This window comes from Pan troglodytes, chromosome 7 (assembly GCF_028858775.2).
Source record: "Pan troglodytes isolate AG18354 chromosome 7, NHGRI_mPanTro3-v2.0_pri, whole genome shotgun sequence".
Lineage (NCBI taxonomy): Eukaryota > Metazoa > Chordata > Mammalia > Primates > Hominidae > Pan > Pan troglodytes.
The window spans coordinates 142,605,635-142,633,119 of NC_072405.2; the positions used below are offsets into that span (position 1 = coordinate 142,605,635).

The 27,485-nt window shown below is 43.8% G+C and overlaps 1 protein-coding gene and 1 long non-coding RNA gene across 3 annotated transcripts in view; both read right to left on the bottom strand.

Moving 5' to 3' along the window:
* The window catches only part of KCNQ3 (potassium voltage-gated channel subfamily Q member 3), a 359,017-nt gene that overhangs the window by 220,732 nt on the left and 110,800 nt on the right, over window positions 1-27,485 (bottom strand). The gene's annotated exons all lie outside the window — the stretch shown is intronic.
* The window catches only part of LOC134810923 (uncharacterized), a 38,218-nt gene continuing 11,625 nt past the window's right edge, over window positions 893-27,485 (bottom strand). The window contains exons 2-3 of the long non-coding RNA XR_010159681.1: window positions 4,971-5,131; window positions 893-1,541 (exon numbers count right to left, since the gene is read on the bottom strand). This is a non-coding gene — a long non-coding RNA (uncharacterized LOC134810923). The remainder of the gene's footprint in view (window positions 1,542-4,970; window positions 5,132-27,485) is intronic.

Genomic DNA, 27,485 nt, shown 5'->3' on the forward strand with positions numbered 1-27,485 from the left:
TTTTTTTAAGGAGCGTCATCCCCATTCTCATTACCCAAACCACCATCAAATTTCCCAAATTCTCGCCTTCTCAGGTGCGGTGCCAGAGTAGAAAGGGCAATAAGTAAGGTAAAGGTGGCCAACAGGCAGCCCACGGGCAAAATTTGGCCTATGGATGTGTTTTGTTGGGTTGACAAGGTATGATAGAAATGGAGAAAGTTAACAGCAAAAATCCAGATTCTCCCTCTTGTGAAAAATAAGTTCTGATAAATTATCATCCCTACTCAGCGTCAGCTAGCAGAAGCAGTAGTTGCTCTCTTTAGAGAAACTAGAGTTTGCCACCAGTTTCCTGCAAGCCTCACTAATTCCTATTGTCTTGCCCTAGTCATGCCTTTCATTTGAAATACTTGCTAATCCCTGTAGGCATTTGAGTCTGTAAGTGCTGGACTACAGTTTCAAATTTATAATATTTTACAATAAATGTGTTTCAATAGTTCTGAAGTATGTATAGTCATAAACATCTAAACATCACTGAATAAATTGGGCATAGATTATGTGTAGTTCTTCATCATGAGATATGGCTTGTATTCTCCCCCATCACCTACAGCACTATAAACACATTTTCTTACACATGTGGTTTTTTACAGGCATGTCAAAGAAAGCATAGGGCCACTTCTTCAGGGCTAATGTATTGGGCATTGTGAGCTTTCCTGCAAGCTGATGCCTCTGTCCAAGTACACTGAATCCACAGCACACAGCGCTTCAATCCAACCCTGCTCTAACACCGAACATAGTGTAAGGACTGCTGGGACTGCTCACCTCTTCATTCTTGAAGCATCTGCTACCCTCGTGGTGAATCACAGTGTTCAATGGATTTGCTTGCTCACTCCATTTCATCCATGCACTCACCATGTCACTTATTCATTCTTTATTACAGTTTTATTGAGAGTACACTGTGTTCCAGACCCTGTGCCAGGCACATGGAAGACACATCTTTGTTTATACCCTTCCCATGGTGTCTACATGACACCGCCTGTATTATATTTATCTGTGTTCATATCTTGCACAAGAGGTTGAAACCAGTGCCCAGGCCTAATCTTTCTGTGTCCCAAGCACCAAGCTGGGGAAATACCCAAGGAAGCCTCCATAAGTGCTTATGAAAATTGAATTTGACGTGTATACCCAAAGCTGGCAGAGGCTGGAGAAGACAGAATCTTGCTAAACTCACAGGAGTCAACCCCAAGGCTCCAGCTGTCTCATCAAAGGCCATCTGGGCTGAGGCATCATGGTCAGTTCAGCAAGGCAGAAGGAGGGCCACCACGAAGGTGCTGCTGGTGGCTTCTTTAAGGACCTTCCAATGAGAGGTTTGTTTTCCAGCTACTCCTACCACCCAAGAGATACTCGCTTCCTGATTTCCCAAGCTGGAGGTGGCATGCTTGTGGAGACCTCCACCTGCTGTCCTGGGTGGCTTTGCTTGTGGCTCTTCCAGTTTCTATAGTGTGCAGTCTTCAGTTCCATATTTTCTTTACCACCCTGAAATGAAGGGCATATCTGTGCCAAATCTGCTCAACGAAGAAGACAGGAAATGAAATGAGATTTGAAGCCAAGTTACTACTCCTTTTTCCAATTTTAAGACTGTGGCTGAACAGATGAAAGATATTCAGATAAGTGGCACACGTTCTTTGTGTTTAAATAGAGCTTGTTGCTGGGCAATAATTGGCCTCTGCATGCAGGTGCCTTTGGTGAGAAATCCAGGCTTCTTTGGAGGGATGATCTGAGTAAGTGCACAAGCATATTATGGGAGATATCTAAGGAGGAAAAGGGATTCTCCCATAATACACGGTGATCTCATCTGATTATATCCAGGTTGCAAGGAAATCTCCACAACTTACAGAGTATTATAGGGTCAGTACCCTATTCTCTACTAACATAAATGTATAAACAGCCCTTACATTTACTACACATTTAACATCTTTCCCAGTGATTTTATAAATGCATCATATTCAAAGACATTGCCAAATCTAAATCTGTGCATGTGTCTACTGGGAGGCTATCTACCAGGTGCCATTTGAGGAAACTGCACACCTTCCTTCCCCTTTGCCTCCACTTATTAGACCTGAATAAGACAGACATTTAGTGAGTTTGTTCTAAGTGCTGAGCACTGTTCTGAGAACTTGCTATGTATTAACTCTGACTCCTCAAGAAAAACCTATGAAGTTGTGTAATTATGATCTCCACTGTGCAGATGAGGAAACTGAGGCCTGGAGGAGTAAAGAAACATGGCCAGAATCACACACTCATCACGGTGGAATCAGAATTTGTATCTTCAGCACCTAGGCAAAGAAAATAGGGCAAGTAGCTTTGTTTATATTCCTGGGAGAGATCACAACATAGGCTACAGGTTCAGGGTATAGAAAGCTGGTGGGGACAGTTGGGTGAAGGCAACAGGTAAGGTCGAGGCCAGTGCAGAAGGAGTAATGGAGACTGGAGAGGAACCAGTTGGTGGAGTTACCTAGAGAAGAGGGGGCTGGGTGCTTTGCGTGGGGCAACTTACCAGCAGCAGTTTCCAGAAGCTTGGGAGAAGGGAGAGAGAAGGTGTCAAAAGACAAAGGATGTGAAGTAACCCAAAGGAGAGGACAAAGAGCTGAGATAGAGTGACCAGTCTCTCAAGGTCAACTTTCAGCTCCATGTGATCAATGGTACAGTTTCACTAGAGCATGCCCCCCTGTAATTTGCTGATCCAGGGGCATAGATTGGTGGCCCTAACTTGCTGAGGGATTTTAAGTGAATCCTTGCTCCTCTGGGGCCCTCAGGACACTAGAATTTATGACTCTGATGAAATTTAGAATAATATTGATTCACAAGTCAGAAATTAAGATTGGTGATCTGGTTAAGTCATGGAGTAGCTACATTCATCACTTACTTTCTCTCATATATCAAATGGAACCACCCACACCCATCCTGCCTTCCTTAGATCTGCCTTAGGATTTAAAAAGTGCAATGAAGGTGAAATACATTTGGAACCTTGAAAAGAGTACATAAAACTGAGGCAGAGTGATGGTCCAGGAACGTACTCAAGCAACTGGTAGGTAGTGAGAGCCTACTCCGTGCAAGGCCTGCATGAGGCACTGGGGATGCAGTGAACAAGATGAGCTTCAGCCATGATACTAACACCAGATCAGGAAGACAGCCACCACACAAATAATTCCTGGAGTACAGTTGTAATAAACAGTATGAAAGAACAATCCCATATACAGTGAGAGCACACACTTTGGAGGAAGGCAACATCTGGTTTGAATACTGTCTTGATAATTTCCAACTGGGGAATGTTTTTCTGCCCATTGTTTAAAGCACTCTCAGTCTCATTACCCCTATCTCTGAAATGCAAGTCTTGGAGGGTGGTGGGGAATACGATGATTATCACAGAGCTGTGCACATAATAAGAGCTCAGTAAATAGTTCTTGTATGTCATGTAGAAGACTACAGCTACATTAACAATGATGATGAGATAATGAGGATGATGAATGATAATGATGACGATAATGATGAAATGGTGATGACGGTGAGGAGGATGGAATGGTGATGATGATGATGATGACTTAATGGTAATAACGTGATCATGATGATGGTGATGATGATGGAATGGTGATAATGTGATGAGTATTATGATTGGATGGTGATGATGACAATGATGATGATGGTGATGATGATGAAAAGGTCATGATGGTGATGGTGATGATGGAATGGTCATAATGGTGATGACAAGATGACGATGACGATGATGGTGATAATAATGGTATGGTGACAATGATGGTGATTGAGGATGCTGATGGCAGTGATGCTATGTCAGGGCATGACCATCACTTTTCCCTTTCTTCTCTTCCCAGAGGGCTCATATGAGCTACTCTACAAGTGGGTCTGGAACTTTAAGCCACATGTGGGTACCCTGCTTGGGCTGTCAGGTTCCAAAAAAGGCAGATTGGCATTTCCACACTGGTTTTCTCTGGCTACATTTCTTCTGCCTCTGCTCATGCAAGTGCCACTTCACTCTGAGAAAATGCCAGCCTCTATGAGGTGAGCTGGAGCCTAGAGAGGCGGAGGCGGGAGCATTTCCAAAGGTCGGGATGACTCAGCAGTCCTCTGAAAAGCCTCTGGTGATAGGGAGGTGATGCTGTCAGAACAAGGAAATACTAGAGCCCTCTCCACCACTCTCCATCACAGCTAAAAGCTTGCCTTGCCATTTCTTTGCCCTCTTCTGCAAGTCTAATGAGGGAATATAGATGCTTACTATATCTGAGCTGCAACTAATGCTTCAACTCTGGAAACTCTGAGCAAACTCCTTCATGTCTGCCTCGACAAATCTCCCAGGAGTCCCAGGCTGGAAGGTAAACTGGTACCCCAAAGCCATAGGGTCTCCTACCAGACTTGTTTAACCTGCAGGACAGAGTCTGGGAGGGGAGAAGAGGAGGTCTCACCTCACATCTGTTCCCTCTAGTGTGCACTCCTCAGAGGACTTGCTGATGGTAGAGCTGCCCCAAATACAAAACGGCTGTTTTGTGAGGAAGGGAAGCTGGCAAAGCTTCTGGAGACACTAGGGAGGGAGAATATAGTATAGACTAGGCTAAAGTGGAGGGCAGCAGTCCAGGGCCCTGATCTTGTTTTGACGGTGTTGAATGGAACTCCTTCTAGGTGAAGATGCTGGTAGTTTTGCCATCACCCTCCGTTGTCTTGTGTGGGCTGATTCACGCAGGTAGGATACCTGCCTGGCCCCTGTAGATGTCTGAGTCTGTACCCCTGGGCTGGATATTTTTAAGGATACCTTCTGCCCCTGGAGTCTGTGGTTCTCAGAAATAAGTTATGGTAAACAAATCACCCAAGAATGAATAGTCATTGATTCTAATCCTGACTTTGCCAGTGGAATTCCTGCCAAGTCCCTGGCCCTCTCTTTACTCATCAAGTATTTCAATGGCCTGGAAAGTACCCATTCTTACCTTTCCAGGCATGATGATGCGATGGCGACGATGACAGTGATGATGATGGTGATTATCTTATAACACTGCATTTGCTTACTTTGCTCTTTGCTAATGCTCCCATTCTTGGAATACAATAGTGAACAACACGGTTGTGTTCTTTGACCTTGTGGAATTATTTGCTAGTTGGGGAGGGAGTAAAAAAGGGTATATATAAATACTTAAAACAATACACAATGGCAAATGGTGACAAATGCTGTGAGGTGAAAGGACAGGCCCCTCAGAGCAAAGGGCAGCAGCAACCTAACTTACATAACTCATCAAAGAAGATCTTGTTTTAAATAACTACTCTTTAAAGTGAGATAAAAAAATATTAGATAAAAGTTATCCAGGTAAAAAGAGGAAAATCGGCCAGGCACAGTGGCTCATGCCTGTAATCCCAGCATTTTGGGAGGCCGAGGCGGGCAGATCACAAGGTCAGGAGATCGAGACCATCCTGACTAACACAGTGAAACCCCGTCTCTACTAAAAATACAAACAATTAGCCGGGCGTGGTGGTGGGCACCTGTAATCCCAGCTACTTGGGAGGCTGAGGCAGGAGAATGGCGTGAACCTGGGAGGTGGAGCTTGCAGTGAGCCGAGACCACGCCACTGCATTCCAGCCTGGGCGACAGAGCGAGACTCCGTCTAAAAAAAAAAAAAAAAAAAAGAGGAAAACCCACTATTCCAGATAAGGGGAACAGACATTGAGGATGCTCCAAGGCAGGGAAGAGTTGGACACTTCTCTGAGTCTCTATTGCATTTCCTACATTGTAATTTATAATTGAAATTCTTCATTATGAAGACTGTGATCTGCTCCTACAAGTTAACTCTAAGTCCCACCCTAGGAGAAGTGAATTCCTATTTGCAGCTGCTAATGAAAAAAAAGAAAAATGCTGCCAGGATCGTAAGCCAGGATATGAACTGCCCTAATTTGGAGTCAGCACCTTCAGAGGTGGTTACTTAGCCCTTAAAATATCTGTGTAAATTTGCAACAGACGGTTTGCTGGACTTGGATAAGGGCTGTTAGAGATAATTTTTCATGGGTGAAATAAATAGTATTTACATTAGAATCTGGCAAGCCCTGTAAATGAGGGTTTCTCTGCTGCATGGGAAATCCAGTGGGGCACTGTCCAACAGAACTTTCTATGATGGGAGAAGCATCCTACATCTGTGCACCACTATGGTGTCACTGGCCACCTCAGGCTGTAGAACACTTGTAACGTGCATAAACTAAAATTTTAATTGTATTCCATTTAAATTAGTTTCAATGCAAGCAGCAGCATGTGGCTAGTGGCTACCATATTCCATAGGTGCAGAGGCTGGCGGATCCACCTTCTCACCTCTTCACAGAGGGCTCTGTCATCTGATTGCACACTAACCAGGCAGTCCTGCTTCAAAAGATCATCGCGTTCACCTGAAAGTGACTCCTTCTTGACTTTCTAGGCTAGTAAATCGTTTGCAATACTGTTCATTCCTTTGCCTTGCTTTTCACATATGTGGTAGTGAATGTCCACATTTTGGCAGAATTTAGTCCTAAACTTGCTTTCACTGTAACATACCATGTGCACACAAGATTCTGGGGAGGAAACAGATAGTCTCCCACCTGTACCCTCGGGGCCCACCTATCACTAGCTACGAGAAGCTATTAATATTCACCAAAATAATCTGACTCTTTCAGAAAAGCCAAGTTGAACTGAGTCTGTTTCCAACAGCCTTGGTTTCCTCACCTGTAAAAGCAAGAGGCTGAGCTAGATGGTCCTGGAGAGCCCTTCCACACTTCCGCCCTGGGAGCTTGTCACAGTAATGCAGATTGTCAGAGCTGGAAGAGACTCATCCAGGTCCCTGATGCTCAGGGAGGTGAAGTGGCCTACCCAAGGTCACACAGCAAGTCAACGCCTCAGGCAGCATGTGTGGCTAAGTTGCCTGGTTTCTATTCCACTTTAACGGGGAGATTGTGAAGACAGATTTACTTTACACTAAACTAGTATCTAACGAGCGACTTCTAAATGGAATGGAACAACCCACAAAATCAGAAGCACAGATGAGAGATACACTGTATTTTTCCTTACTTTACAGATGACAGGGGGGAAGAACAGAAAGAGAAGAGAGAAAGAAGTCTGCTGTACTTGGTGACTCAACACTGACAAAGCGGACTTCCCTGTTCCTTCAATCTGGACTTGTCACGTGACTTGCTTTTGACTAATAAAATATTATAAGATGTTAGCAGATGTGATGCAAGCAGGGGCTTGGGATATGCATATGCATTTGGTTTCCCCTCTTACACCTCTACCAAGCCCTGAAAGAACATGCCCTAATTACTCCACATATGGAACAGATCCAGCCCAGCAGACCTGCAGAGCAGACCTGCAGGTGGAAGCAAAGCCATCCAGCCAAGCCCAGCCTTGTTTAAGCAGCTATATTCTTCCTGAAAGCATGTGAGCAAGCCCAGCCAGGATCAGCAGAACCACCCAAGCCAACCTGCAGATCTAGGAGAATAAAAGGTTGTTTTGAGCCACTGACAATTGGGGACAGCTTGTTACACAGCATTTTGTGACAACAGCTGACTGATGTACTCAGAGGTGAAATGACACGCTGAAGGCTACACCACTAGTAAGAGTGTAGCTGGAATTCTTACTCTGCATGAAGCGAGATCATGCTTCATGGATGGGGAAACATGTAATGAATCATTTAAATGGAGCCTCTTTTGAGAATGAAAAGGAGCAGTGAACATTACTTTGGACCTGTGAAATGATACTGAAGTGTAAGGTGCCTCCCAACTCCCAAATGGCACACTTAGTGAGGTGAACACAAACATTGTTGGCAGTCTGGATACATCTTGCAGACACTGAAGAGTTCAGAACGTGTAATATCTGCACAGGTTGACACACAGACCCAACCACCCCATTGCAAACAAGTTCCTTCCAAGAGAAAATGTCAGGGTTTCAGATTCCTGGTGGGGAGGGGCTAGGGGTTTCAGCCCTGGTGATGCTGGCTATACTTTGCTGTAACTCGCCCTAGCTGATGCCACTGCCAAATGTTTCAGCTTCCCTTTGTTCTAGTCCTCCTAACATCCCAGGGACAGAAGGGTTTACAGATAAGATCCTGAAGTCCACCGAGGCCAAGCTACCTGTTGTAATCACCTAGCCAATGAGCACCCAGATGGCACTGATTCCAAAGCAGGGGCCACTGCATCTGCTCATCCCAGTAAGGGTGGGCACCACAACATCCTACCAAGGATCCTGCCAACCAGGCAAGCGGGGCTCTTTCCTGGGAGCACCTCAGAGTGCACCACAGAGGAAAGAAGGGACTGCATTTTCCATCTCCTTTTCCTTGTTCTTCCCTTCCTGACAAACAGTCTAGGGCATCTAGGGTGGTCAGTCAGCATTCCTCACGCACGTGAGTCTTAGACAAACACTACCTGGTATTGGTTTAGGCGGCCATGGAGGAAATGTTACCAAACCCTCACCCCAAGTGCCCATGCAATTCTACCAGCCTTCTCTTCTGGAATTCTAAGTCCTATTTTTCTTTATTAGAACTTAAAATTGAAAACTCAAGAGAGAGGAATTTTTTTTTAACAAAGCAAATCTATTCGTGTGGCTAATGACAGGAAGCTCAGGGGTTGGCCTCAAACTCCAGGTAGCGACGCTTCACCCACCTGACCTGCTCACACCCCACCACTAATAACTAGGGGCCTGGCCTCCCTCACCACCCCTTCCCTTCCCCACACCTCCACTCTCACACATTTCTGCTTCCCCCACAGTGACAGATCCCATTAATACAACTTGAATATCTGCCAAGCACTAAGCATTCTCTAGGTTACAGTAACACAAATGATCCCATTTATGTCCAATCCTCAATCCCCAAGGCTGGGATGGATTATTCCCGTTGTTCAGATGAGGAAAGTAAGACTCACAGACATAAATTGCCAAATATCATCGAGCTTAGCCAGTGTTAGATCCAGGGCTGAACTGGTTTGTGTGTGACCTCAAAGACCATTCCCCTTCTTCCTTTCTGAAATGTACTCAATCAAAAACTGCATCCCTGGGGATACTGTGGTGAACAAATCCAAATGGAAAGCAATCTCCTCCACCCCTGCCCCAACTCTCTAATTTCTACGAAAGTCAACCTCACTCAGAGACTGATGGGCTCACCCCTTAGTGAGCCCACTGAAGCCCACGGAGGGGGCTCACTACCAGAGACCCCAGAATCCTTCAAATACAGGTGTTCCCTCCTCCATAGTGTCTGTGGGGCTGGAAGTAGGCCCTCCCAATGGACGACCATGAGGGTCACCTGCTACAACTCAGGCTGCACAGCTCAGGGCACAGGGGAGGGGGCTTTGCCCTTCCCGTGGGTGGCACTGTGACCACTTGGAAGCAGGTGACTGTCCTTAGGCTGTGGCTTGAGAAGCATCCCACCCACTGAACCAGAAGCAGCCTCCTTGACTCAGTTTTGCTTCTTTCCCTGAGAGGCACTGGCTATAGGGATAAGAAAATCACTTTGGGTTCCAACAGATGTGAATTTAAATTCTGGACCTGCCAGCTGACAGTGGGCAAATTGCTTCTGCTCTCTAAGACTCAGTTTCTTCAGTTTCATCTGGGGTGACTTCAAATGACCCCCACCGCACCCCTCTCAGCAGGGAAGGAAGTCAGCAGTCTTAGAGTTGGCATTATAGCTCACAAGTGTGCAGAACGTACCATTTGCCAAGCCATGGTTTGGGCTCATTTTATGAATTAACTCAATTAATCCTAATAAAAATCCCATGCATTGTGAGGGTGGCACTGTTTTCAACCCACGTTTAGACGAGGAAGCTCAGAGAGATTATGTAACTTACCCAAAGTTACAGAGAAGAAAGCAGCTGATCTGGGTTTTACATCCAAGCAGTGCTGTAAGACAGTGGTTCTCACCAGGGGCGGGGTGTTAGGAGCAGAAATAGGGGACAAAGGGATGATCTTGACCCCCCAAGGAGCATTCAGCAATGCCTGGAAACGGTTTTGGTTGTCACAGGTGGGTGGGGTGCTGCTATCGTCTAGTGTGCAAGGATGCTGCTAAACATTCTACAATGCACAGGAACAAGACTCCTACAACAAAGACTCACCTGGCCAGAAATGTCAACAATGCTAATGCTGGAAAACTCTGGCGAGTTCAGGAACACAGAGCAGGACTCGCTTAGGAAACTCACTGTCCCGAGCTGCTGTGAGGGCTAAATCAGAGGTTGCCTGTGGGCACCCTGGCACCACAGTGCTTGCAGGGAGGTGTTCCTTAGCTCTGGGGGTGACAGATCGGACCACAAGGTGGCACAAGTAAGTGATAGCAACAGTTATGCCAAAGGGCTCATCCTTTTCCTTTGATTTTATTTTTCATTTTTTATGGAGATTACGCTATTTTAACACTGTTGTGGCAAAAATAACTCAGTGACTCATGTGTCATGATTTTCATAGCGATTTCATGAGTTTTTGACAGTTGATGGTGGTTCCTATAGTTAGGGTTATTTTCTGTCTTTGGGACAGTGTGGGGAAAAGGGGTTGGTGCTCAAGGCACACTGCCCTGACCCCAGTTCCACACTGGGCATGATGTCCCAGGAAGGCTGGTTTGGATTCATGGAAGGGATGGCATGAGAGTGAAGCACACAAAGTAGGATTTTAATCCCAGCACTTTGGGAGGTCGAGGCGGGTGGATCACGAGGTCAGGAGTTTGAGACCAGCCTGCCCAACATGGCGAAACACTGTCTCTACTGAAAATACAAAAAATGAGCCAGGCATGGTGGTGGGCGCCTGTAATCCTAGCTACTCAGGAGGCTGAGGCAGGAGAATCGCTGGAACCTGGGAGGCAGTGGTTGCAGTGAGCCGAGACCGCGCCACTGTACTCCAGCCTGGGCAACAAGAGTGAAACTCCACAGCCCCCCATCCCCAGCCCTCCGCCAAAAAAAGTAGGATTTTAACTGGCAGACCTGGGAGGAGGCAGAGGGTGGAAAGAAGGGAAGGGAAAGGAAGGGAAGGAAGGGGAAGGGAGGGGAATTTCAGGCAGAAGGACTATCAGAAAAAAAATATTGATCGACAACTAAGGACAACCATTGGGCACATGGAAATGGTCAAAACTGGGAAGTTGAACAAATGTCTGTTCAAACTTTGGCTCTTTCACTGAAGAGGGACTTTGTGCAAACCTGCTAATCACTTACGGTCTCATTTTCTCATCTGTAATTTGATTAAACAATACTTGCTTTCAAAACTTTTGGTTTTTTCTTTGGGCAGCTGAAGCGGGTGGATCATCTGAGGTCAGGAGTCCGAAACCAGCCTGGCCAACATAGTGAAACCCTGTCTCTACTAAAAATACAAAAATTAGCTGGGTTTGGTGGCGCACGGCTGTAATCTCAGCTACTCAGGAGGCTGAGGCAGGAGAATCGCTTGAGCCTGGGAGGTGGACGTTGCAGTGAGCCGAGATCATGCCACTGCACTCCAGCCTAGGTGACAGAGTGAGACTCTGCCTCAAAACAAACAAACAAACAAGCAAACAAACAAAAACTTTGGATTTTTGTAGCAACAAGATGAGGTCATAGGCAAGAGAGAACACTGTAAACTCTAAAACAGCTGCAGATGAAGGTTACTAGAGCCTTGTTTGTGGTCATGAGTGTGTGTTCCCTACTTGTCTACCAAAAAGGGGAAGAAGCCCTGAGCCAGGTACTGTGGGGAACACACAGAGCAGGAATATAGCACCTGGCTCAGCACTTTGACCAAACGGGAGCTTGAATAGCGAACCTTCTGTGAAATGTAGGAGCTTGTCTGATTTCCCTCCTAGTGCCCACCTTGGGCTGACCACTCACAGAACCCCCATGTGTTTGAAGAAAAGCTAAGACAGATATCTGCAGGAGAGGCAGCTGGCTCCTGTGTGCTCTCACGGGATGGAATTCACCATTAGTGAATCATTTATTTTCAGGGTCTCCACCCCCATAGGTAGACTCACATTAACTAAACTGATACATACATACACTAGCATGTTAAATGATTGCTATATAGTGAGAACAACGGCCAACGATATCAGACAATATTTCCTTAGGCCAGTTTATCCCTGCAGATCACCTGTAATTAGAAATTGGCTTGGTAAGAAAGGAATCAAAACAGGGGGCATTAGTTATATTATCTGAGTGTTTCATGGCCCTGAACTTCTAGCCAGCCTGACATTTTCATCTCCATTTCAAGGATACAGAGCCACTAAAACCAGGCAGGTCGTATTCTGGGGTCAACACATCCTCTCCCCTGAACAATGCTCAGAGGACACTTCCCACCTGCTTCTCAGACTCCCCATATACATACTTCCATGTTGAGCCAATGCTACTTCTGATGGGCAAATTATTGCCTCCAAGATGCTCCTACCTTCCGTGAGATGACAGCTTGGTCTTGCTTTGGACTGAGAGCCATTCTGCCATATAGATCTTGGATCTCCTCCTCTGGAGGCTGCATTCCTGGCCAGTCTCTTATTTCCTGTACTGCTGGGCTTGTGGAGTCAGTGGGGCCCCCCCCAATAATCCCTGGTAGCCTCTGCTCTTTACAGTCCTCAGTATACAGCCACCGGGCCTGGGGATGGGTTTGAGGGACATGGGTTCAACATCCCAGCAGCCTTCCTAGATCATCACCCTGGCATTGTCTCTGCGACTGCCCCAAGGATATAGCCCCAGAAAGCAGTCAGCAACAGGACCAATTCTATAACAGTCCTCATATCACCACAAAACCTCTAGGGAAAGAGAGAAATGTTCCTTGTTCTTTATGCTAGTTGACTAAGAGCTTATCTATTTATGAAAATGTCACAAAGCACCTCTAGACCAGATTGAGGTCAGGATTTAGGATGCTTTCCTTTATCTTAATGCAGAGCTGTAGGCTCAATGTGCATAAATTACTGCTATAAAAACACCTCAAGGCTATTTGTTAATCAGTGGTGAGCAAGGATCACATATCTAGTAGGGCCTAAGATGCCCTAAGATGCTGTCCAGGGCCTCTGTGCCTCCCCTCCACCCCAGTACCATCACAGCTACCCTGATGACTGAAGGAGTCCTCCAGTCCAAGAGAAGCTGTCCCTCCATTATCTGTCCAGGGAGAGGCCCCTGACCCAAGCTGAGCCAATCAGAATAGTTCACTCTCTGTCACAGTGATTGGTCCAGGGATTGACATGTAACCCTGAGTCTGCCAATCAGGACCCTTTCCTGGAAATTGATGAGAGTTTAAGAGGAAGAGCCCAAAACAATCAGAAGGTGAGTTTCAGTCTGGTAGCAATTGTGTTTCCATGCCCTCAGGGAAGCTGGTCTAAAAAAATAAAGCTGGCAAGCAAAGAGAAAAAGGGATGAGAAGGGGAATGCTGGTGGGATCTGAGTGTTCCCCTGGTTTCTCTTGAACCTGCCCATCACATGGTCTGCTGACATGAGCTCATATAGTCCCCTTTGTGCCTAGTCTTGGGAAAACACAGACTTTATCACTTACAACCACGGAGTCTAGGCTTACTGGACCTCTGAGATATATTCACCTACCAGAGTCCCTCAACTACCTGATCCTGAATTTGTCTTCAGAAACTCCAAAGATTGCATGGATTCTCCAATGGTCCTTTTACTCGGGGAGAGTCAAATAACAAAAGGCAAACATCATCTTGATGCCAAGAAGTCAGGTAAACATGGCTTTGAGGGCAGGCTCACCTGAGTGTGGATGCGGTTCATGAAGGTGATAAGTCAGATAAGCATGCTACTTCTCTGAGCCTCAGTTTTCTCATCTATAAAAATGGTGAAAATCACAGGGCCATTGGTGGATCTCCTGAGACTGTCAGCACAGAGCCAGGCACTGAGTGGAGGCTCCATGAATATTAGTTCCTTGTTATTCAGAAAGTAGCAGAAGACACACCACTGCTCACAGGCTGCTCACCTTCAGCCATCACGGAAGAAATATAAGTGTTCATGCAAAGTCAAGTTTCTACAAGAAAAATGTGCTGGGAAGAGAGCTGGACTGGAGCAGAATAGCAGGGACTGATTGAAAAGATAAGATGGCAGCAGTGTGACAGCTTTGATGCCCACTACTCTACGAAGCAGGAATGATGCTTTTAAGACCACATATTCAAGTATCTTCCTACTTTGAGGCTCTGGGCCCTCTGGATATGAGAGCTGCCAGGTAGACCTCAAGCCTCCATAGAGTGGCTGGATGTGTGTCCACTCTGCAGACTCATCTTTCCCCTCAGGAATAACACACACTCTAGTCTTGGAAACAGAATATCAGGAAGCTCTTGAGATCAGGAGGAAGCCCCATTTCCTGATGTATAATTATCGGCAACAAAGCTGGCATCTACGAGACCCCATCTAACTGTTGTGCTATTTCTTAATTGCTTTACAACTCAGAGGGAAAGGGACTGTGATTAATGCCCTGCTCAAAAACTCCAGCACCTGGCACTTAGTGGATGCTAAATAAATATTCATTGAGTTGATTTTGTTGAGTGATGGCCCAGGAATGGGATGGTCTATCTGGAAAGTAGTGAGATCCCCATCAAAGAGATAAAAAACAGAGAGTGATGACTACATGACAGAAAGGCTACAGAGGCAATTTCAATATGAGTTGTGAATTGGATTAGATGTCTTTTAAAATATGTGCCAGACTTGAGGTTTTACAGTCACGTGGCTCAGGAGACACTATAGTAAATCTAAAACTATTTTATTAACAACAACAACAACAACAACAACAAAACTAAAGGCCTTGGAATTCTGGAAGTTGAGTCACTTGCCCAGGGAGGACCAAAAACATCTTGAAGATGATCATCCCTTTCTAAATGAGCCAGAGAATACCATGCTACTCACCCAGTCAGACCATGTGGCATTAGATACATTTGACATAAAACACAAATAATGCCCCTATCTTAGCTTGGGCTTCCCCAAAAGCAGAACCCAAGAAAAGGGCTGGGAGTGGTTCCTTTGGAAGGTAATTCAGTGAAGCAAGAGTGAAGAAGTGAGCCGGTAGAGGAAGACAGGCAGAGAAGTGCGTCAATGTGAGGGTGTGCTGTGGAGAACAGGGGCTCAATTCTCCTGAGACCACATGAGATACTGAAAAATCCTCCATAATTGTCTGCACGAAAGGCAAAAGACTGGCACATTTATCCATGTCTTCTCAGACAATGATTGTGCTGGCACCAGGGTCGCTCTCTGCCCTGCACTTGGGGAATGAGTTTGCCTGCACACAGCAATGTGAGGTCAGTCTGCAAGTCTGAGCTGCCCCAGCCAGTCCTAGCCAAAAGGAGATATGGGATGAGTGCAGGAGACATGGGCACCACAGGCAGCTGCAGCCCTAAACTCATCACTCCATGTTGTCCAGATCTCCAAAGTCACAGCCCTGTGTGCCAGTCTCCAAGCTGTTGCTTCTGTGATCTTCCTGAGACTGTCTTCCTTGCTCAAAACCCACAGGACTACAAGACAAGTCTAAAACCCTTCTCCATGGGACCCCCCACTCCACTGGTCCATCTCAACCTATGGCTGCTCCTCCTCCAATCAGAACCTTCCCCTTGCACTCCAATGAGTCACCTGCCATTCCTTACTCATGTCCTTCCCTAAAGACCTTTGGGCTCTGGCGCAAAGAGCTCTGTCTGGAACACCATTTAGTTTCATTCCCATCCATCAAACTCCATCCCGTCCTCGACAGCCCAGCTGAAACATTTCTTCCAGGGAATTTGCTCCCTTGTGAGTATACTTACTGAGTTGCATTGTAATTTGTGTAAGTGTTGGTGTCCTCACAAAAAAGGAGCTTCTTTAAGGTCAGGGATAAAGTTGTAATCTAACTTCAGGGCCATCCATAAAGGAGATATTCAGTGAAAGGTGGCTGAGTAAATGAATGGATGACTGCAGAAAACTTCTCCCTTCAAGGCCTCAGCTTCTTCCACTTTAGAATGAAGGGGGAGGAGCTGAATTAGAGTTTCCTGCAGCATTTTCTGAGAAGTCCTAGCACTGCCAGATGCCTCTAAAGAACATATTCTGAGGCCTAATGGGTTTGAGAGATGCCTTAGACCCCCTCTGGGAGTCACTGTGGCTCTACAGAGAATTCCTTTAGTCTCTGTTTAAGTCAACAATGCCCAGATCCATTCAGCCACAGAATATCTAGAGGAAGAAGTCAACCAAAGAAGGCTCATTGGGTAATGTTAGCTGAGACATGACTTTGGCTCCTTCCAACTCAAGAATTCTATAATCATCATCAAACTCTGATGAAGCTGAACATTACAAATATATGCGTTTGATTCAGAAAAAAAATAATATCCCAGAGCTCTCCAAAGGTGAGGAGGCAGGAAGCTTGCCACCATGACTGGGGTTGTTCAAAAAGAATGGATGATCCCCACCAAGTGCTGGGGACATTCACGTGGAATTCAAATATGGGCAATATCAGGGGGTCTTCATTTGGGGTCCACAGACATGCTTGTGGGATGGGTATGAACCCCTGAGATTATACATGAATTTGTGTGGATGTACACTGTCGCTGAATAAGGACTCAATACTTTCAATGCATTCTCAAAAGGGACTGTGAGTACCTAATGGCCAAGGATCCCTGGCCTACATAAGGGTTCAGAAGGGTAGTGCATAAGAAACGAAACACAACCAAACCCCATCAGCTCGAGGATGAGGGAATACAACAAGTCTTGGAACCATCCCTCTCCATTGCTGGAATTCTGCCTCCAATACTCTCACTAAAGAATTATCTGCATTAACACTCATTATGCTTGTTACCTCTTCACCTTGGCCCCATACTTGACCTCTCCATATCCTCATTTCCTTATCTGTCTATTGGGAACAGTACAGTATAATTGGGAGGGTCAAATACAATGATGAAGCATCACATAACTTGACAGTTTAATGGTAGTGGGATACCCAACCAAATTACTTGCCATTTAAAAAACAGGAAAATCCTCACTCAGTTTAAATCTAAGAGGGAGAAATGTTTCATGTTTGATTCAGATCAGGGGTGTCTTGCTGTAGTCTACATTTTATATCTAAACACTTGCCAATTTCCCAGCATTGTTGGTGCATGGATTGGCATGAGGCTCCTTGCTCCTTCTCTCTCATAGGCTTATCATTCCTGAAGCCCTACCAGGGTGCTCACTGTGTCCTGCTGGGTGCTCCAGGGAAGGGGTCTGTTTCCTCTTAAGCTCCTCTGCTTGGGTCAAGCCATCAGGGACACCTTCACTGCACCACGTTACGATGCCTCTTGGACATGGCTAGATTTCTGCATCAGAAAGAGGGCTGGGTACCAACTGAATCTGCTTACACACTCCAGAAAGAGAGTCCTTGGGGCAAATCCAGCTGTGGATTGTGTGACAAGGTGAAAGTTCAGTTAGTGCTTCCTAATTGTGTGATTGGTTATTAGAGAAACTAGTAATGATGACATTAGCATAACAAATAATTTGATGGAGTTTACAAAGCACCTTTGTATACATTCAATTAATTTTGTTTTCCAGGCACACCCAGGTCAAGGCACTTGCCTGGCAGGTGAATAAGATCCCTTTCCCAGGAAGCCCAGGCCCATGCACTGCCACATCTGCCAACTTTTCTCCTGGCTCCCACCCACTACTTCCTGCTAGTGTGTCCTCAGCTTCTGACTTCATCGGCATCTCCATGCCTGCACTGGCCCCTTGGATCTGATGCAGATTTAGCTTCTCAGGCTTGAACTGGGCACCCCACTTCCCCTGATGCCATCTACCCTTGACTTCTGGTTCTCACTTCTCCCAGTTACAACTATCCAATATGGCCTCAGATTTTAGGACTCTACAGCACAGCTAGGTCAACGACCAAACTCCCTTGCTTGGGGTGTCAACCACAAAATGACAACTCTTGCCACAGCCTGCAAATCTCTAGCAGTCCAGCCCCTCAGAGCCTCCCTGTCTCTCCTGCCCATTGCTTATGTTGGTCCCACTGGGCTGGCTTCCCAGCCGTTCTTGAAGTCAGCCAAGCAACTCTGTCTAGATATCTGCAGAGCCCCTTCTTCTATGCCCCCTTCACCCTATCTCTCATCCCTCTTTATTTTGCTTCCTCGCACTTATCTGCACTCGACCTAAGGGATTTGGCTTGTTTGTTCATGACCCATCTCCTCTCACCAGAATGTGAGCCTCATGGGGGCCGAGGCTTCATTTTCTCCCCTGCTATTGCCCAGCACAGGAACAGAGTCAGGCACATAGGAGGGGTTCAGGAACCTCTGGTGGAATGAGTGAAGGAATGCACTTTCAACCTCCCAGAGGCTCTTGAAGGAGGCGCCACCTCCAGCCCAGCCCTTGATCTAAGCCGCTCCTGGCAGAGACCTCAGACTCACGACAAGAGCTGCTAGCTGTGCTTCCAGGCCCCTCTGACATCTCTGGTCCCTCCTTTTTCCTCCAGTCTCCCTTGGACATCACCTCATTTACTTCCTTCTTAGTAATGTTCACGGTCCATACCTCCCTTGTGTATTCCTCGATTTTCTCCTTTCCTGTCTGTTTTGATCTTCAGAATGTAAGTGTCACGAAGGTATAAACTTGATATCTTTTGGATGCTTGGGGTCCAGGACAGTGCTTGGCATACAGCAGTGGTTTATAAAAATGGAGGAAAGAAGACAGGGAGGGACTGTGACCTGGCTTCAGCATCACTGCCCAGGCCCTTCAGGGCCATGCTTCCACCAGGCTACTGCTTGGCTCTTCATTATGGCCTCAGTCCAGAATGCCACTTTTTGAGTGCTCTTATCTCTCTGGTTTCCATTCCACCCTCTCATCTAATAACCAATGCAAGCTTCCCAAATTCCAGCTTGTTTTACAGATAAGGGGGCTGAGGTACATATCAATGAGGTTACTGAGCTAAGGCAACAGTGAACAAACTGGTATGCTAGACTCCAAAGTCCAGACCCCTGACCACTTTCCAATAGCCTCTCTGAAGCCAAGTAGTTTGTTTATAAGTGGAGCTGCACAGAGAACACTGCAAGCAAAGAACAACTCTGACTCATCTGATGCTTCTGCGGCATGAACCTCCTCAGCTCCTCACTCCAAGTTTCCCTTAGCAAAACTCTCCCCAAATGGCCACACCTGGTAGCTCCAAGGCAGAGGTCTTTTATGTCTAATATGTTCTTTAATGTACTGACCTTTTAAAATTAATAGAATTTTTTTTATCATCTGAATTTCTCAGAGTGAGGACTTGTGGTCCATTGTTGTTTTAATTATGCCTTAGAATAGCAACCTCGTTTATCAGGCTGCGAGATTACTGTTTGTGAGAAATCTTCCTCATAAAGTAAAAGGATCTAAACAGAACACTCAAAAAGAAAAGAAAAATAAAATGAAAAGCTTAAAAGAAATGTAAAAGGGTCAACATTAATAGCAACCAAAGAAAAGAAAATGAAATAAACTTCCTTGCTCACCAATACATTTAGAAAAATCAAAAGAACAGAAAAACAAAATTCTTAATTATTGATTAAGAAAGAATACACCAGTAACTGTATTTTGGAAATTAACCCAGATAAGATATTTTTAAACTTTTAAACTGTCCATTCGTATGTGTAAAACAAAGTCAAAGATACATGCCAAGCAAAGACCTTCAGTATTATTTATAATGAAGTAATAGTGGAAGACGATAACTTCTTTAATCTACATCTAGGGGAAGGAATAGTATAAAGCCATTAACATTTCATTAACACAATTATGTTAGCAAATATTAAATAATAATAGTAAAACGCTTATGTTTTGTGTAATTGTGAAATGAGTAGTATTTTGAATTATAGGATGTAACTTGAACAAAGAAAAAAACATGCAAGAGAGCTCCTAAAATGTTGATAGTGCTTTATATTCTGCATGTGGCTTGAAGATTTTCTTTAGCAATCTTTTTTCTATTATTTATTTTACAATATTTCAAAAGACACCAGTATTAATTTCATCCTGGAAAAAATAAACATACTTAAAAAAAACTCAAAATGTAACCTTTCTACATCTTAGTTTAGATCTACCAGAAGATTCCAAACATGGGGTGTTATTTTCTAAGAATGTCACATTTTTACCTGTGGAAATTCTTTAATTCTTACTATTTATCCAAATTCAAAGCGTGCCTTAAGGACCTGCCAAAGTGCCACATTGCCAAGTCATTTGCAAACATCTACTGAGCATCAACCTTCCAGTTCCAGCAGAAACTGAGAGGAATAAACAAAAACCATGCCCTTGAGATGCTCAGGTCAGTTGGGGGCAATTGGTGCTTAAATAAACAAACAAGAAATGAGGACATGCTGGGACAAATGTTCTAGCAGGGGTTTTTGTGCTTGCTCCTGAGTAAGCCTCAGAAGGCTCTGCTGAACGGGAAGTCACCAAGGTACTTTGACACCAGAAAGTGGAACATTTGAGCCAGGCTATGAAGGGGACACAGGATTAACCAGGCAAACAGGGGGAAGCATGAGAAAGCAGAAATCAAATGAGTGCAAAGACAAGCAGGCTTGAAGGGCATGTGGTCTTTAGAGGCAAGGAAGAGTCACAGCTGGTAGGAAAGCAGATGTATTGAGCTGGGAAATGACAAGAGGCCAGAGGATTTGTGACCATGTGAATAAGTCTTGTAATGGGGCGAGGGCGGCGTGGGTTGTAAACAGGGAGCAACACAGTGTACATCTGAGTTCTTAAGGCTAGAGGGAAGGAGAGGCAAGAGGTAGTAAGTCCCATCAGGTGAAGATTTGAAAAGCGAAGGGGGAGTTACCAAAACCTGGACACTGACTGGCACCTAGTAGACTCAATGGGTACTGCCAACAAGACAGACAAAGTCACGGGAAGGGGGCTAAGAAACCAGATGCAGAAGCAAGCAGTTCACTCAACCAAACCAGCCACTTGTAGGAGAGCTAACAAGATGTGTAGAGCATCTCTGATTACTAAGTTCAAATTTCTGAAGATGTAACACTAGTTCAGAAGGATATTGGTAGATAAAACGCGAAACCACAAAAGGCGTCATTTGGAAAATGAGTTTGGAAAAGGCTAGATTATGATGCTGGACTTCTCAGAGCCTCTAATAAGTGAAATAAATTATCCAAAAGATGGATAAGTGTTTCCCAAATTATCTGGTCATTGAACACTTAATTCCATAATTTATTAAGGTCCCTTGGAATGCACTTTGGAAAATGCTACCGGGCCAGGTGGTGTGGTAAAGGAGGAAGGGGAGAGGGTGTCAAAAGTGGGTCTTATACAGATTTATTAATATATTTACATAAAGAAGGCCCAAGAGCACCTATAAGGAAACACATCAAGGAAGGCTCATACATGCGGGCAGCCCCTGTGTTCCTCAAGTCTACATCTCCAAAGGCACTGGCTGGCCCAAGCAGTGATCTGATTCTGTAGTACGCTGTCACCATCCACCCTGGATGCCATCTTTTAGCCCACAGACTTAGCCTAGGGCCTGACAGTGGCTCCCACGTGCTCACATCATTCACTCTTGTTTTCATGAACCGAGTTCCATTGGAACTCCTGCATCCCACAGCTCCTGCTTCTTCTGCTTGTCTTACTTTCTTTCTCTCTTTCATACTTTCTGAGTGTCAGCTTTGTGACAGGAACTGGTGAATTTTAAGCCAGGCTGTTCTAGTTTATCCCTAACTGACCCTGTATTTAAAACTACAATCTCTCAACAAATCTAAACTCAGATGCAATTATCTGTCTTTTTAAAAAAAGTTCATGTGTACCATTGAAGTTTGTGTTCTGTTCTTGGCTAGCAGCAGCATAATTTACCTCTTCATTTGTGACCCTGATATTTACAGGAAAATATTGTCCCCAAATGCCATTAGTTTCAACTCCTCAATCCATCTTCCTTGACACTTAGTCAATGATTCTCTGGCTCTAATTCATCACATCGAACATAATGCAAAAATTGAATTAAAATATTTCAGGGCAGATAGAATACAAATTAGGACACAGGATGTGGTTAGCATTGTGAAAGGCAACACTGGAGAAGATATAATTTGAAACATTTAAACTGTGAATTACTTTCAGTGGGGGTAGGGAGTGGAGACCACCCCAATCCAGGGCTCCAAGTGTTGGCAATACATCTATATAACAAATAGCTTACTGCTCTGGGCTGATGATCCCACATTATGTAGAATTGCCTAAGCCTTTTCCATTGAATCTGCCTTTCACTGAGAAAATGTTCCCCATCATGCCACGGGAGGTCACTTCTGTTTATCATCTCAAGGTTCAAGAAATAAAATGGTGAGAGCCTAGGCTGGAGGGAGTGTCACTGCTGCTTTTTTGTACATTCCAGAAGGCAAGATACAGGTGTGTCTGGCTCACAATTATAGGCTCAGGACCTAGGACAGTTCCTAACATATAGTAGGAAATTTTATACAGTATTTAACAAATGGGTTTAGTAAATGGATGGACGGATGGATGGATGGATGGATGGATGGATGGATGGATGATGAATGGATGGGTGGCTGGTTGGATGGATGGATGGGTGGATGGATGGGTGAGTCAGTATGTACTTATGCAAATACTATTACTTATACTACTAACCATATAATAACAAACATTGATAAATTTCCTAAGTATTTTTGGGGTATATTTAATTTAACCCTTTCAACAACATTGTGAAGTAGGTACTATTATTACCTTTCTCCTTTCACAGACAAACTAAGCAGGGAGTGCTAACTTTATCAGAATCATAGAGCTAGGAAGTGGTTGTCTCCTATTGTCCACCTTCATCTGGTGACACAGAATAGCAACAGGAAAGTGAAAAAGGCCACTCAAGCAGCCAAGATACTGGTTTTTGTTTTACATTTTGCTTGTGCTGTTGTTTGTTTATTCAATTTCACACCATTTAATATTCATTCCTTTTTACACCCAGAGTCAAGCATGAAGACTAGCCACAGTGAGAGCATAAAAAAATCATGTTGAACAAATTAATGAACAAAGGTTAAACCTGCTTTATGCTGGGCTCTGCACTAGGTGCAAAGGAGCTAACATTTATTGGGTGCCAACTTTGTGTTAGATGCCTCCAACTTGTGTGAGAGGCGTGTTAGACGCCTTATGTGGGTGAACTAATTTAATTCTTACAATAAACCCAGGCATTTTTCCTACATTTTACCCATAAGGAAAGACAATGAGCGTGGGTGCCTGTGCATGTTTTTTCTATCATACCATCTGCTTCCAGTTGCTTCACAATGTAGCACCTTGGCTGGAGGGGATGAGGACTGAGGATGTGAACTCCCTGGGTTTTCAGACCGGCTCTGACATTTTGCAGCTATGTGCAACCTTAGATAAATTAGTTCACCTCTATGTGCCTCCATTTCCTCAGCTGTAAAACAGATGTAATGATAATAATTGTACATGCCTCAAAGTTTGTTGTCAAGTAAATGAATGCTGATAATAAATGTAAACAGAATCTGGAACAAAATAAGTATTTGATGTGTGACTCTACTTGTATAGTTTAAAAAGTACCACTATGGCTTGGCGCAGTGGCTCACACCTGTAATCCTAGCATTTTGGGAGGCTGAGACAGGAGAATTGCTTGAGGCCAGGAGTTTGAGACTAGCCTAGGCAACATGGCGAAACCCTGTCTCTACCAAAAATACAAAAATTAGCTGGGTGTGGTAGAGCATGCCTGAGGAGGGAGGATGGTTTGAGCCCATGAGGTGGAGGTTGCAGTGAGCCAAAATGGCACCACTGCACTCCAGCCTGGTTGACAGAGCCAGACCCTATAAAGTACCACTATATTTATATTGAGATAAACTATATAGATGAATACGGACAGAATTGACATCTTTATCTTTTTGAGGCTTCTTAAGAGCCCGTTAGTCTCTCCCATTTATTTAGGGCTCTTGTTGTTTACCTTCAGAGTATTTTTAAGTTCTCTTCGTATAGCTCTTGCACATTTTTAGTTAAGTTTATCCTTAGGCATTTTATATTTTATATTACTTGGTAAACAGTTTTACCATTACTATGGTAAATTGTATATCGATTTCTGTATATGACTTTTTTGCCTTGCCCCCTTATTGAGTCTCTCTTAGTAGTACATTTTACTTGATTTAAGTTTTCCAGGCATTAATTACGTTATCTGAAAACAGCAATAATTTTACCTCTCCTAATCTTCTTGCTTCCAATTCCTTTCTCTTGCATAATAACATTGGCTAGTATCTCTAGTTCAGTTTTAAATAATAGTGTTGATGGTAGATGCTCTTACCTTTCAACCTCCTTTTTTACTTGAATTCCCCTCCTTTTTACTCTGAGTTCTTCCACTGTTTTCTCAGTAAGGATGATGCTGGCTTTTGAATTAAGGTAAATATATTTTACCAAGTAAAATTAACTATCAATTATAATTTAACTAAGAAAATCTTCAAGAAATATATATTGAATTTTGCCAAATGCCTTTTCAGCATCTATCCAGATGATCGTATGCTTGTTCTCTTTATATCAATTTATTGAGGTGAAAAATGTTACAGATCTCCTAATGTTACATACCAGAACAAATTCCATTTGATCATGGAATATTCTTTTAATGTATTGCTGGACTCTCTTTGCTAATATTTTATTTAGAATGTTTGCTTAATTTCATAAGTGAGATTGGACTGTAGTTTTCTATTTTGGGGACCTCTTCATTGAGTTTTGGGATCAATATTATAATTGCTTCATAAAAAAAAACTTTGGAAGTTTTTCTTATTTTTCGATCTGAGCTGCACATCTTAAAAAATGAGCAAGAATTAGCCAGGGGAGAAGGCTGGAGGATAAAAGAAGGAGACATTACATTAAAGGCACAAATGAAAGAAACAAACATCAGTATATGCGGAGAACTCTGATTCTGAGGCTGCTTCACACAAGGACTGAGCCCTTCTCCTCTCCTTCAACCCTGAATGTCTGTTTGGAGGTAGCTGTATACAATTGTTTTCTCTTGCATATTGATCCACAATGATTTCCCACATCAGTATTTTTTTTTTTCTTCTTCAACGAGATTATGAGACCTTCCTTCTGTTTATCCCAGAGAAGAAGTTCTTGGATTAAACTCCAGAAGCACATGGGTGTATAAAGAGCTAGGCCATGGTATCTCACTAATAAATTAAGTCATTCATACTCATTAAGTCATTCAGTCACTTATTCTTCCAACATTATTTAAACCTGAGGGCAAGATCTGGAAAAATAAGAGACGGGCTTTGCTTTCAAGATCTTAGAGTCTAGCATAAAAGAATAATACTAGTACTGTTGTAATCTGCATGACAAATTAAGCTACTAGGTGGACTTTGCTTTTTCAATACAAAACAGTTTTCCCTACAAATGTTTCTTCAACCTCTAGTGCCTGCCACCAAAATCTCAAAGATACAATCAGACAATAAGAAGCACTTCTGGGATAAGCTAGAGGCAGCAGCACTTGCTGAGTTTCACAAGTCCTTCTGGTAGACCTAGTGCTGTGGGTCAGCTTGTACTTTCTGCTAATATCTTTCTCCCAGATCAATTCTCAGAATTAAATATGCTCATGAGTCACTGTGCCCCATCCAGAATGACATGGCTCCCAGGATCTCTACTTCTCCCAGACATATTTGAGAATCAGAACTCCCAGAGAATTAGAGAATATGACCGGGCACGCAGTAGGTGATTATTGAAAACTTACTCACTGACAAATATTTTGACATTCAGCTACTTAAATCCTGCACCATCATGATGCAGGAATATACTGCACCATCTAGAAAGGGAAACAATACCACCTTCTTCAAGGAGGTATCACAAGGCAACAGCACCTCCTTTCACAGGAGATATGTGAGAACTAAGTACAGTAAGTTCTCAGTTCTTGGAAACCAAGACTTTATGTGAAATGATGTATAACAAAATCGTTTTCCTTATAAACATCACAGTAAAACAACATTATTCATTTTTTGAGGGCCAGCTGTCTATTGTTTTTCCAAGAACCTATTGAGGGCGTTAAGTGAGGACTTGCTATAATAGGAGTGACAGAATCAACATGAATTGAGGACCTCCTCTGTATACACACTGTGTGTGCTACGTAATGCCTCATGTCTTTTTCACAACAATCTTATTTGATATTAATAATATAAATAGTCGTGCACAGTGGCTCATTCTGTAATCCCAGCACTTGAGGAAGCTAAGGCAGGAGGATCACTTGAGTCCAGGAGTTTGAGACCAGCCTGGGAAACACAGGAAGACCCTGTCTCAACAAAAATAAAAATAAACAGCTGGGTGTGGTAGCACATGCTTGTAGTCCCAGCTACTCAGGAGGCTGAAGTGGGAGGATCACTTGGGCCCAGGGGGTCAAGGCTGCACTGAGCTGTGATTGTGCCACTGCACTCCAGCCTGAGTGACTGAAAGAGACCCTGTCTCAAAAAAAAAGAAAAGAAAAGAAAAATGTTTTAAAAAGAAATGTTAAAAAATAAAAAATAGCACTACCTACTTTTTACAATAAATGTTTTAGTTTACACTAGTTTTAGAGTAACTGAAAACTTGAGAAGATAGTACAGGGAGCGCTCATATATCCACAACCAGTTTCTGTATTGTTGACATCTTACATTACCATGGTACATTTGCACAGCTGTATTAACTACAGTCACATTTTTTCAGATTTCACCAGTTTTTCCTTTACTAACCCTTTTTTCTGATCCAGGATCCCATTCAGGATTCCATATGATGTTTAGTTATGTTCATTAGGCTTCTCTAGACTATGACAGTTTTTTAACTTTGCTTGTTTTTGATGACCCTGACAGTTTTGAGAGATACCAGTCAGGTATTTTGTAGAATATCTCTCAATTTGGGTTTGTACAGTGTTCTTTCTTCTCATGATTAGACTGGGTTATGGGTTTTGGGGAGGTAAAGTGGCATTCTCATTACATCATATCAAGAGTACATACTATTAATGTGACTATCACTGTTGATGTTGACCTTGTTCACCTGGCTGGGGTTGTGTTTCTTAGGTTTCTGTATATGAAGCGACTTTTATTATTCCTTCTTTACATACTGTACTAATTAGCAAAAAGTCACAACGTGCAGCTCATACTTAAGGGGTGGGGAGTTATGTTCTACTTCCTTGAGAGGGAGTTTCTCCATAAATTGTTTGAAATTCTTCTGCACTGGAGATTTGTCTAGAAGCAACGATGCCCCAGTAGCAATGAGCATACCCACCCCATTGTCCAATAAAAGAAACCAGGGTTCCTTAGAGTAATGTCTGATTTTAGGGCTGGGTCAGGGAGTATAAAAATGAGGCTGGAGTATCTCATGGTACTACAAAGTAAGGAGGTGCTCAAACAGCACACGCACACACACACACACACACACACACACACAATCACACAATGGGGGGTTGTCAAAGAGACACAGGAGCCAACAGAAATAGTTCCCAATGATGAGGAACTGTGGTTCAGCAAGATTCAGTAACTTGTCCATGAGCACTCAGCAAATGGTGGTAGAGCCAGGACTTAAACCCAGGTTCTGATCCTGCAAACAAGTTCTTATAAGCATCGTCCACACATCTGGCATTATAAGCTCCTTGAGACAATGTGTTCGGGGTGTTTAGGAAGACATGGAGTATGACAA